Below are 12427 nucleotides of genomic sequence, written 5' to 3'. Positions count from 1 at the left end.
GCAAGCAGACCATCTTAACAAGGTCAACAATGGAAGCAGAACTTGCAGCACTTGATACCGCTACTGTTGAGGCTGAATGGCTCCGTGAGCTCCTTATGGATTTGCTGGTGGTTGAAAAACCTGTGCCCGCAATTTCTATGAACTGTGATAACCAAACAGTAATTATCAAGATAAACAGTTCAAAGGACAACATGAAGACCACTAGGCATGTAAAGCGGCGGTTAAAATCTGTCAGAAAATTGAGAAACTCCGGAGTAATAGCATTGGACTATGTCCATACGTCTAAAAATCTGGCAGATTAATTTACTAAGGGACTATCGCGTAATGTGATAGATAGTGCATCGAGTGAGATGGGACTGAGACCCACATGAAGTTCTATCGTGGTGGCAACCTGTCCTATGTGATCGGAGATCCTGTGAATTAGGATGGTGAAACAAGCTATGGGTAGACTGAGGGAAGAGACCCTTTTTAATAAAGGTCAATCTCTTGAGTAATGCACTTCTCTTCCTATCTGTATGGCAGGTTGGTAAATACCTCAATGTGATCCGAGTGGCTTAATGAGAAGCAAAGATGTTGGCCTACAGGGCATCTTAAAGGAACACACCTATGTGAGTTCGACTGCTAGTCGCAATCTATGAGATTTGGGTGATCTCTAGATACTCATGAATAGGCCAGGAGTATGACTTATATGTTCCAACCAGAGGGGATGCTACAGGCAGCCTAGTATCAGTAAAGGAATCGAGTGAGCCTCACTTTGCACAAAACTGTCAATTCAAGGCATAGTCCATTGGTCAGTTGTAAATGAGTGTAAACTCCTTTTCTAGATGGATGTTCAACTTAACAGTCTCCATCGAAACACTGGTATATCAAACAAGCTCAGATCTGAAGATATTAACTGTGGACTTCTGAAGTTTGGTGGGGATTGTTAGATTATTTGGGCCAGGCCCATTATTTATTCTAATTAATCAAATAAACTTCAAAGGCCCACAATTATTGTTAAGTGAAAAAGTGATTAGTACTATATGGGAAATTCACTAAAAAGGTTATCAACTTAAATAGTGAGTCTTAGGACTCTCACATAGACAAGTTGAGAGGGAGAACCGGGAGGCCACACGCGTGCGCCGCCGCCACCGAGCCGAGCCACGCCGCCCGCCTGCCCGCGCACGCGCCGCGCCGCGCCGGGCCGTGGCCGTGGCCGTGGGCCGTGGGCTGGCTTGGTTTGGCCTGGTTTTGTCGCTTGGCCCCAACCAAAACCCTAGCCGTCACAGCTAACTCCCAACGCCCAACCACCCTGTCCAGGTTCATTCCCCCGACAGGGCCTAACGGACAGATGGGAATTGCGCGGCTATAATGAGGGGAGGGCGCCCCTGTTCCAGGTGTGCGAGACCCGACTCTTCCTCTTCCTCCTCTCCGCAACATCTGAGCGCTGAGCTGTTCGTCTGCATCTCCGACCGGAGTTCCCTGCGCGCACAGGGAGCTTCGGTAGCAGGCCTCCGGAACTTCCCCCGTCAAGCGTACCTGCACGGGTAGGCGGGGAATCAAGTTTTTGGGGAGCGCCGGCTTCCCGGTGCGACTGCTGCCCCGTCTGCAGTTTCCTGTTCGGGGGCTTCTGCTTCCTGACGGGAGAGTCTCGTTCTACTGCTCCGACGCCACACCTGCAGGAGTTTCCCGTGCTACTGCTGTGACACCGCACCTGCAGGAGCTTCTCGTGCCACTGCTTCGACACCGCACCTGCAGGAGCTTCCCGTGCTACTGCTGCGACACCGCACCTGCAGGAGCTTCCCGTGCCACTGCTCCGACACCGCACCTGCAGGAGTCTCCCGGCGCGACCTCCTCTGCAACATGGTGGACACGAGGAGGACTGGTGGCCGCACCAACACCAACGACGGAGAAGATGGTGGCTCACTATCCGCGGGTACCGGCAGTCCCACCCTAGGGTATAAATCTAATCCCACTGTGCGCTATTGTTCATATGCTATTCTGTTAGCGTTTTTAGCGCACTTGGTTGCTGCACTTTTAAATACGATCTGCAGTAGTGGTGCTGTTACAGTATGATTAGTGGTACTGTTACTATTGTTTAAGTCGTATTTATGGATTAATATAAGTCATAAATTGACCAAATGTTCAACAGACGACAGTCAAGAAACCAACAGCCGATGTCGTTCCTCAAGTCTCGGACCAAACTTCAGGCCATTCGACTCACAGCGTCGGTAAGATTCAGTGTACTGATATATTCATGTTGTGGTTCAGTGAACTGATTTCTGCTGTGTACTCTGCGCTTAACGCCTACTAGTTTTGTCTGTTTACTGGTCTATTCAACTTTTGATCGATAACGCCAAATGAGTGTTGTGTTTTTAAATCATTTAATTAAATTATTGTTATTAATAATGCGAATTCTAGCCAGTGCTTGAGGCATCTTAACTGTATTTGTTTTGTACTTGTTCATTCTATCATGAAACAGAAACTTGTTGTTATTAATATTGGGAATTCTTTAGGTGAGTAGTGAATAGAAATATTGGGCTTGATCGGCTGTGATATTTTTAGGATGTGACTGTAGGCTGTAGTGGATGCTAGCTGTTATAGGAACAGTAGCAATATATTTGGTGTTTGCAGCGAGCACGGCCATTTTCTAGGCCATATACTATGATTTGAACTTATCGAGCTGAGCTCTGATTCTTGCTTTTGTATCCAATGATTACTGCTCTGATTCTTTCTTTTCATCCATACGCTTAATTCATCGCTGGTACCAACTAAAGGTGCCTGATTAAAGCTGAGCTCTGATTCTTGCTTAGTTCTTTTCATCCATACGCTCCTGCTCTGTTTAGATAAGTATTATGGGATTGAGGACCCATTTGAATGTTAAATTGTTTTTTGTATTTGTGATAGTAAGCAATTAAAATTTCATTCGCTTGGAAAGACAGCTAGCAGGTTGGGATTTAATCTTGTTCATTAGTGTACTCAAGTAAAATTCTCAGTTTCCATTCAACTATGTCATCCAAGTATGTGAATGTGTTTGTCAGGGAAAATATTGTGATGTCATCGGAAGAAACAGAATCTTGGAGTCTATATTTTCGTCTCATAGGTGCACCACCTGAGTAGGATATTGCTGAAATTGAATTAGAGAGGAAGGATCTCACGTTTGGAAACTTGTTAACAATGAAATCACGTTTAGGTTACACTATGAGGGACTTCTTATACTATAAGAAACGAAGTGGTAATAATGTAGCAACACTTCGTGAAATTCAAACGGAAATGGATGCAAGTGGAATGATAACAATGAACGATGAGGAGAGAGAAGTCAGATTAATATTGAGCACGGATAGAATAACCGAGCGAAATGTATCCATAACTCCCATGAAACTACCTCCGGTACAGCATTTTATGAGGAAGAATTCACAAATGAGGCGCTTGATGACTACAAGGACTGTCTTGCAGAATTGCATGCGAACAACCGAGGCCGTGGTAAGTTAAGTTGCTGCACTAGTGTCCATAACTGCATCTTAATTAATTCATTGGTAGACAATTCAATAATATAAGCATGTTTCCAGAACTTTGTGATACGTTCAGGGAAGATACAGTCAAAGCATACAACCAATGGTTATGTCTAGAAGGACAACTTGATGACATCCGTAATATAATATCTCTCTCCAAGTTATAAATCAATTTAACAGTTCTTCATATACCAATTTTAACTTATGCTCTATTATTGGCAGAGGCATATGCAGAGCACCCCAGCACTCAGTCAAGCCAATCTAGCAATCCAACACCACCAGTGCAGCGGCCAAGTCATGCTCATCGTGAAAAACAACTGGTCAATGATGGTAAGATTTTTTTTTTGGAAAACATTATTATAAGTTGCAATTATATTCCACAAGATTAATAGTAACATTTATTAAATTTCATTGTCTGTCGTTTTAAAGGGCGACGTGGCAGTGAAAAGGGGAAGTTTAAAGGACATGGGTCCATCAAAGGTTTAACTGTATCCAACAAAAGAGCTAGGCTGGGCACTATGAAATTGCATGTTGAATTCTCTAGAATGGGAGGACCTGTTGGTGGTAACCAATGGTCTTTTGTTGATGAAGTGGTAGTGTATACAAGGAAAAGTGCTCCACTTATTGGAGTGAGAAAGTGGAAAGACATTGATGTTGAAGTTAAAAAGAAGATAACATATGACGTAATGGTAAGCTTCGCATATTTTTGGTCTGTTCCAATCTTATTTGTGAAATAGTGTAAGAACTGACCCGGTTTGTGTATTAGTTTTTTCAACAGGAAAAGTGGAACCTTGAGGATACTTTGGAAAACAAGAAAAAGATACGGGCCATCGCTAATGAGCGCTACAAAGGATGGTGCTCAACAGTTAGTGCAATTTACAGGGCTTACGACACTTATGATGAGAGAATGAGACATAAGCCCGAAGACCTGCACATTGTTGAATGGCACTATCTAGTGTTGTATTTCGGCACTGAGGAATTCTAGGTTTGATGCCATTTACTATTTTTCTTACCAATTGCACTTGCAGTGATAAATGTTTTCTTCGGAGCACTGTTTTTTTAATACAAACATATCATGGAGAAACTTGGCAACAAGAATTCTCAAAACCGTTCGCTTGCCCAAACAAAGCAGATGCCGGGATCAAAGCCTTTCGCTCAGTACAGCTATGAACTAGTAATGACTTGAGAAGCACTATCAATGTTTTCTTACTTGATGAAATATTTATTTGTTTCATTCTTGCAAAATTAGAGAGACCCACAAACCGGTGAAGAGCCAAATGATGTGGATCTTTGGGCGAAACCGCACAGTAAGGGAGGGAAATGGACAAATGATGCATCTAAGGCTGTCTATGTGCGTATATAATTGTTTCTACAACCCTTACTAAATGATTCATTGTCTTTGTTTCCAGTTTTTGTTTAACAAAGTTTGCATGTCTTCTTTGTGTTAGAAAACTGCTTGCAGCAAAATTGCAGAGAAGGAAACAGAGTCACCAAGTAGCTTTATTCCATCAGTAGAGAGAAACCTTATTTTCCAGGAAGCATACAAGCAAACTACTAGATCTAAATCATCCAAGGTTCATGGTAATGGGTATTTGGCAAGGTATCCAAGTAGAAGGCAGCTAATGACTGAACGTTTCGAGGACCAGGCCGGTTCTGAAACGGCATCCCATATGGAAACTGAAGAGCTGAAGGCTACGCTCGAGAAGGTACAAGAACAACTTCAAAGCCAAGTTGCTGAAAGGGAAGCCAAGAAGGAGGAACATAGGCGTCAGATGGAAGAATTGCAGAAAGCAAGGGAGGCTGATAAAGAACAACTTAGGCAAGAGTTTATGTCAATGCTGGCAGCACAAAGGCAAGGACCATCACCACAGGTAATAGTATTGTAACATTTGAACTTGCATATTTATATAGTTAGTAGGTTTGTTTTTTGATAGTTTTTTTTGTTGTATTCACTTGACAGTCATCAACATAATATGCTTGCTCAAACTGAACATAAGAAGATTAATCAATTAAGTTCTCATGTACGGGAGCTAAGTAGTAGTAATAAAAAAATTTAAATGCAGGTTAACCAAGCTGCCATCAAAACAGCAGCCAACGAAACAGCAGCCAATGAAACAGCAGGGAATGAAACACCCTCAATTGTTCGTGAACCAATCTTGACTGAAAGAGAAGAAACAACACAAGAGAATGAAGCACCATTAGATCAGGTTATTTCGGATTGAAAATTGATTAAGTGCACGGTATGAGAGTCCTAATATTTTTCATGTAATTTTTTGAGTTGCAGAATAACCTACAAGTGAAGCAGAACGGACAACTCGCAGCTTCGACACCTGCAGGTAACATTGTGCGCACTACTAGAGGCAGTCTTAACCGAAATCAATCACAAAACAAAGGGAATGGTACACCAAATTTTATTACTTCAAAACATTTGTCTGATGCTGTCAAAGAGACTGAAAGGTCCTAATGCCTAGAGTGGGGGTGAATAGCCTAATAAAAATTTCTACAACAACACTTAACAAAATGGTTAGACAATTATGAGGCGAAGCAAGTGTTGCGCTAGCCTACTCAAAATGCAAGCCACCTACCACAAATCTAGTTTAGATAGTATCTATTCACATAATAGCTATGACACTACCTTATGTTAGTGTGTTCTCAAAGACTAACTAAAGAGCCACACCAACCAAGCAAGCAAGCTCTCATAAATAGCCACACTAAAGAGCTTAACAACTAGTTTACGGTAATGTAAAGAGAGTGATCAAGAGGGTTATACCGCCGTGTAGATGAAGGAACCAATCAATCACAAGGATGATTAACAATGAAGACCAATAACCTCGGAATCAATGATGAACACAATTATTTTTACCGAGGTTCACTTGCTTGCCGGCAAGCTAGTCCTCGTTGTGGCGATTCACTCACTTGGAGGTTCACGTGCTAATTGGCTTCACACGCCAAACCCTCAATAGGGTGCCACACAACCAACACAAGATGAGGATCACACAAGCCACAAGCAATCCACTAGAGTATCTTTTGGCTCTCCGCCGGGGAAAGGTCAAGAACCCCTCATAATCACCACGATCGGAGCCGGAGACAATCATCACCCTCCGCTCGACGATCCTCGCTGCTCTAAGCCGTCTAGGTGGCGACAACTACCAAGAGTAACAAGCAAATCCCGCAGCAAAACACGAACACCAAGTGCCTCTAGATGCAAACACTCAAGCAATGCACTTGGATTCTCTCCCAATTTCACAAAGATGATGAATCTATGATGGAGATGAGCGGGATGGCTTTGGCTAAGCTCACAAGGTTGCTAAGTCAATGAAAATGACCAAAGGTATGAGCTTCAACTGGCCATGGGGCTTAAATAGAAGCCCCCATGAAATAGAGCCGTTGTACTCCTTCACTGGGCACAACACGGGCTGGCCGGACGCTCTGGTCATGTTGACCGGACGCTGGACCTCAGCGTCCGGTCACCCAACGACAGCCACGTGTTCCGATCTCAATGGTCACTTGAGTTAACCGGACGCTGCGCTATAACTGATTGGACGCTAAGCCACCAACATCCAGTCATTTCCAGTAAGGTTCTAGAAACACATTTTGCCCACCGGGCGCTTCCAGTCATGCACGACCGGACCCTGCCATCGTCCAGTCAAAGACCCTAGCCTCTGTGCGCTGCCCGACAACAGGACCGGACACACCCTTCCAGCGTTCGGTCGTTCAAGACCCAGCGTTCGGTTGTTTGACCGACGCCAGCATCTCTGCTGTTACAACTGACCGGACGCGCCGGTTCCACTGGGACCAGCATTGCTCAAACTCCTTTTCACTGACCGGACGCGCCGGTTCCAACTAACTCCTTTTCACCTCTAACTTCTTCACCATTGCTCAAATGTGCCAACCACCAAGTGTATCACCTTGTGCACATGCGTTAGCATATTTTCACAAACATTTTCAAGGGTGTTAGCATGCCACTAGATCCTAAATGCATATGCAATGAGTAAGAACATCTAGTGGCACTTTGATAACCACATTTCGATATGAGTTTCACCCCTCTTAATAGTACGGCTATCAAACCTAAATGTGATCACACTCTCTAAGTGTCTTGATCACCAAAACAAAATAGCTCCTATGGTTTATACCTTTGCCTTGAGCTTTTTATTTTTCTCTTTCTTCTTTCCAAGTCCGAGCACTTGATCATCACCATGGCATCATTATCATGCTATGATCTTCATTTGCTTTACCACTTGGAGTGTGCTACCTATCTCATGATCACTTGATAAACTAGGTTAGCACTTAGGGTTTCATCAATTCACCAAAACCAAACTAGAGCTTTTAATCTCCCCCTTTTTGGTAATTGATGACAACCCTTTCACAAATATATGAATTAAAATTCAATTGAATCCATGTTGCTTGCCCAAGCATATTTACCATGTGTAAAAGAATATGGATAAGTTTCATGAACCCCAAATGGTAGCTATTACTCCCCCTACATATGTGCTAAGAGTTTGGATTAAAGCTTGCACATATGCTTAGATGGGAAATATAGGAGACAATGTCTACCAAATGATGCTAAGGTATAAAAGATGGACCTTTGAAGCGTGATACAAATCGGAGTGCACCATTATACCATCCTTAGCACCATGGTTAGCTTTATATCACTTGGAAACATACTTTTAGAAGATACCACTTGTAAAAGCTTACTTGGAAATGAAAGTTATCTAGTGATTTCATTTCATCATTCAATCTTACAACTAGCATTTATCACACAAGCATGGATATTTTAGATTTAGAACTTATGACATGCAAGCAAATATATGAAATGCACATTCAAATGTACCATACAAGTTCATGAGCTTGCTCCCCCTACTTGTGTGCTCAAAGTTTCAATTGATCCCTTTCCATTTATCATCTCTCTCCTCTTATGTCAAGTTCTCCCCCTATCACTTGTATCTTTATTTCTCTTCCCCTTTGTGTTGTCTTTTCACTTATCTTAGTGCACTATCTCTCCCCCTTTGTCACTTATGTCTTTGTTTGTTTTACATATATCTTTGTTTCTCTCCCCCTTTGTCATCAATGACCACAAAGACTTGAGATATAGATAGTACCACTTGTAGGGTCTAGATTATCAATGTCAATCAATGGGGTGATGATTATTTTTCCAAATTTGGTCTAATCTAGATCATTGACCAAAGATATTTAACTCAGTTTGATCCAAGGACAAGCTTCTTCACACCTCCAAATAAGGGTTATCTTGTACCATGTTGAGTTAAACACTTAGAGTTCATTTTCTAGATTAAACACTAGGTTTACAAGCCCACAAACATATCATATGCTACCACTAGACCAAGTCAAGCATAGAAGCAATAGTGATACCATATGAACATCAAATTCATTTGATTTTCATGAATGAGCCTAATAAAATAGAACCACTTGAAAGGTCCTAATAAGATTAAAAATGTGACTAGATGCACTAAACATGTCCTTAGCAAGGATGTATGTTATGCCAATCAACTTTTACCTTGGATTGCTCAAAGGAGAGGCATGTCATATGAGTGGGGGGGGGTGCATCAACACATATTTGAGAAATCCAATATGTTCAACTCATTCCTTAGCTTGCAAAACCTCTTCACATCCAATGGCTTGGTGAATATATCGGCGAGTTGATCTTCGGTGTCTACACTCTCAATGCAAATGTCCCCTTTTTATTGGTGATCTCTTATGAAATGGTGGTGGACATCAATGTGCTTTGTTCTTGCATGTTGAACTGGATTGTTGGTCAACTTGATTGCACTCTCATTGTCACATAGCAATGGCACTTTCTTGAACTTGATTCCAAAGTCACTCAAAGTGGCCTTCATCCAAAGTACTTGTGCACAACAACTACCGGCGGATATGTATTCGGCTTTGGCGGTTGATAATGCAACACTATTTTGCTTCTTTGATGACCATGAAACAAGTGATCTTCCCAACAATTGACATGTGCCTGAGGTGCTCTTCCTTTCAACCTTGCATCACACATAATCCGAGTCGGAGTAACCAACTAGCTCAAACTTTGCTCCTTTGGGATACCATAAACCAACATTTGGTGTATGTTTCAAGTACCTCAATATTCTCTTTGTAGCCTTCAAATGACTTTCTCTTGGTGAGGCTTGAAATTTTGCACACATGCATACACTAAACATGACATCTGGTCTTGATGTGGTCACATAGAGTAGGCTTCCAATCATAGACCGATACAACTTTTGATCCACCATATTTCCACTTGTGTCACTATCCAAGTTGCCATTGGTTCCCATTGGTGTACTAATGACTTTACTATCAATCATTCTAAACTTCTTGATCATGTCCTTGATGTACTTGCCTTGACTTACAAATGTACCATTTTTCAATTGCTTGATTTGAAGACTAAGAAAGTAACTTAATTATCCAATCATGGACATCTCAAACTCATTAGCCATCATCTTTCCAAACTCATCACAAAAGTCTTGATTGGTTGATCCAAATATGATGTCATCAACATATATTTGCAACACAAATAGATCTTTTCCAATCTTCTTGATGAAAAGAGTGGTGTCAACCTTGCCCATTGTGAACCCTTTAGAGAGCAGGAAGTCCCTCAATCTCTCATACCATGCTCTAGGTGCTTGTTTCAATCCATACAATGCCTTCTTCAACTTGTATACATGGTTGGGCTTCTTGTCATCTTCAAAACCGGGAGGTTGCTCAACATAGACTTCTTCATTGATGTAACCATTGAGAAATGCACTCTTAACATCCATTTGATAGAGCTTTATGTTGTGGGCACAAGCATAAGCTAGCAAGATTCTAATTGCTTCCAATCTAGCAACTGGGGCATATGTTTCTCCAAAGTCAAGACCTTCAACTTGTGTATAGCCTTGTGCTACTAATCTTGTTTTGTTCCTTACTACTATCCCATCTTGATCTTGCTTGTTTCTAAAGACCCATTTGGTTCCAATCACATTGTGTCCCTTTGGTCTCTCTACTAATTCCCATACTTGATTTCTTGTGAAGTTATTCAATTCTTCATGCATAGCATTTACCCAATCAACATCCTTCAATGCTTCATCTATCTTCTTTGGTTCAATGGATGCCACAAATGAGAAATGCTCACAAAATGAAGCCAATCTTGATCTAGTTTGCACACCTCTTGAAATATCACAAATAATAGTGTCCAATGGATGATCCCTTGCAACATTGGTTGGTTGGAGGATTGAAACTTGATTGCTTGCACTTGCTTGATCATTAGGTTGAGATGATATACTAGCCACTTGATCTTATTCATTCTCATGAGAACCACTTGTACTAGCTTGATTTGTATCATCTTGCACATATGAGTTAGAGAGTACTTGTACTTGATCATCTTCATCATCATTCACTTGCCTAGGCCTCAATTCACCAATATCCATGTTCTTTATGGCATTTGAAAGTTGAATGCCTCTAACATCTTTCAAGTTCTCATTCTCTACTTGTGAACCCTTGGTTTCATCAAATTCAACATCATGAACTTCCTCAAGAGTACCACTATCCAAATTCCAAACTCTATATACTTTGCTTGTAGTGGAATAACCAAGTAGGAATCTTTCATCACATTTCTTGTCAAACTTGCCCAATCTAGTGCCTTTCTTCAAGATATAGCATTTACAACCAAAGACCCAAAAATATGCAATGTTGGCCTTTCTACCATTCAAGAGCTCATATGGTGTCTTCTCTTTCAATGGGTGACAATAGAGGCAGTTGCTACAATAGGAAGCCGTGTTGATAGCTATAGATATTTCACTTTGGTGGGATTGCTGGGACAAAAAAATTCCTTGTTGGACGTGGAACGATATGAAAGCTGTGCTTCGGCGCCGATTTCGTTCTCTTGAGTCAAAGAAGGTAGCTACTGCATGTGCACAAAAGCCCCGAGGCACTACGACAACTGAACCTAAAGAGGAGTTAATTGTGCAAGAGAGAGATGTAAGCGTGCGTGCTGAATTTTTTTCGACACCAAAACAGCAAGCTATGGACTCTTCCTTTTATTCTCCTATAGTGATATTGTTGATGATGCAGCAAGTGGTTTATCTATGCTGGCTCAAGAAGTCAAGCAGGATGCTACTGCTAGTAATGTCAAGGGGCAACGATCTAATATATTTCAGTCAGAATGCACAATCCATGATAAGGTATGCAAACTAATTATTGACGGTGGCAGTTTCACTAATGTCATTAGCTCAGATGTTGTTCATGCTTTGTCTTTATCTATGTGGAGGCTTCCAACGCCGTGTTATATGCAATGGATGAATCAAAGTGGTACACTAAAAATTACTCATAAGGCTAGAGTTAAATTTTCAGTTGGAACATATATTGATACCGTGGATTGTGATGTTGCACCATTGACTGCATGTCATTTGTTGTTGGGTCGACCATGGCAATTTGATCTTGATGCTACTCATGGTGGTTGTTCTAATACTTATTCGTTTGTGCACAAGGGAGTTAATCATGTGTTCAAACCAATTCCTCAGAGTGCTATTAAGGCTGAGGTATTTGCTACTTCCAAAATGAAGAAAAAGGTTGTTGAAATTATCTCAAAGCCGAGGACGGCTTTGCTTCAAGAGGGCGAGAATGATGTGACAGCGACTTCTCAAATTATTGCTTGTGAGAGCTCAAGCAAGGATTCTATTCCCAAGACTGCATCTGCTAGTACTTATGACCATGTTTCAAATAATGTGACTTTGATTGGCCGAGAACACATGCTAGTTGCAACAAAGAGTGACTTGACTGATGTTTCAATTAATAATGGTTCATTCAAGGAAATATTAGAGGGAAAGCCTGTCTTGTAGCATGACGTTTCTCAGGTTGCTAACGTGAAGGGCAATGGACGAAACATGCTTATTGCTACCCAATGTAAGTATAAATATAATGACGCTGATGATGATCAGATGAAG

General features: G+C 41.5%; 1 pseudogene; it reads left to right on the top strand.

Moving 5' to 3' along the window:
• The first annotated feature begins 2770 nt into the window (after positions 1-2770).
• LOC136510573 (uncharacterized) lies at positions 2771-12322 on the top strand (annotated as a pseudogene).
• Positions 12323-12427: the final 105 nt, after the last annotated feature.

This window comes from Miscanthus floridulus, chromosome 16, assembly GCF_019320115.1.
Source record: "Miscanthus floridulus cultivar M001 chromosome 16, ASM1932011v1, whole genome shotgun sequence".
Lineage (NCBI taxonomy): Eukaryota > Viridiplantae > Streptophyta > Magnoliopsida > Poales > Poaceae > Miscanthus > Miscanthus floridulus.
Note: the sequence above shows the minus strand (reverse complement) of the source record. Positions and strands in the feature narration are given on the sequence as shown.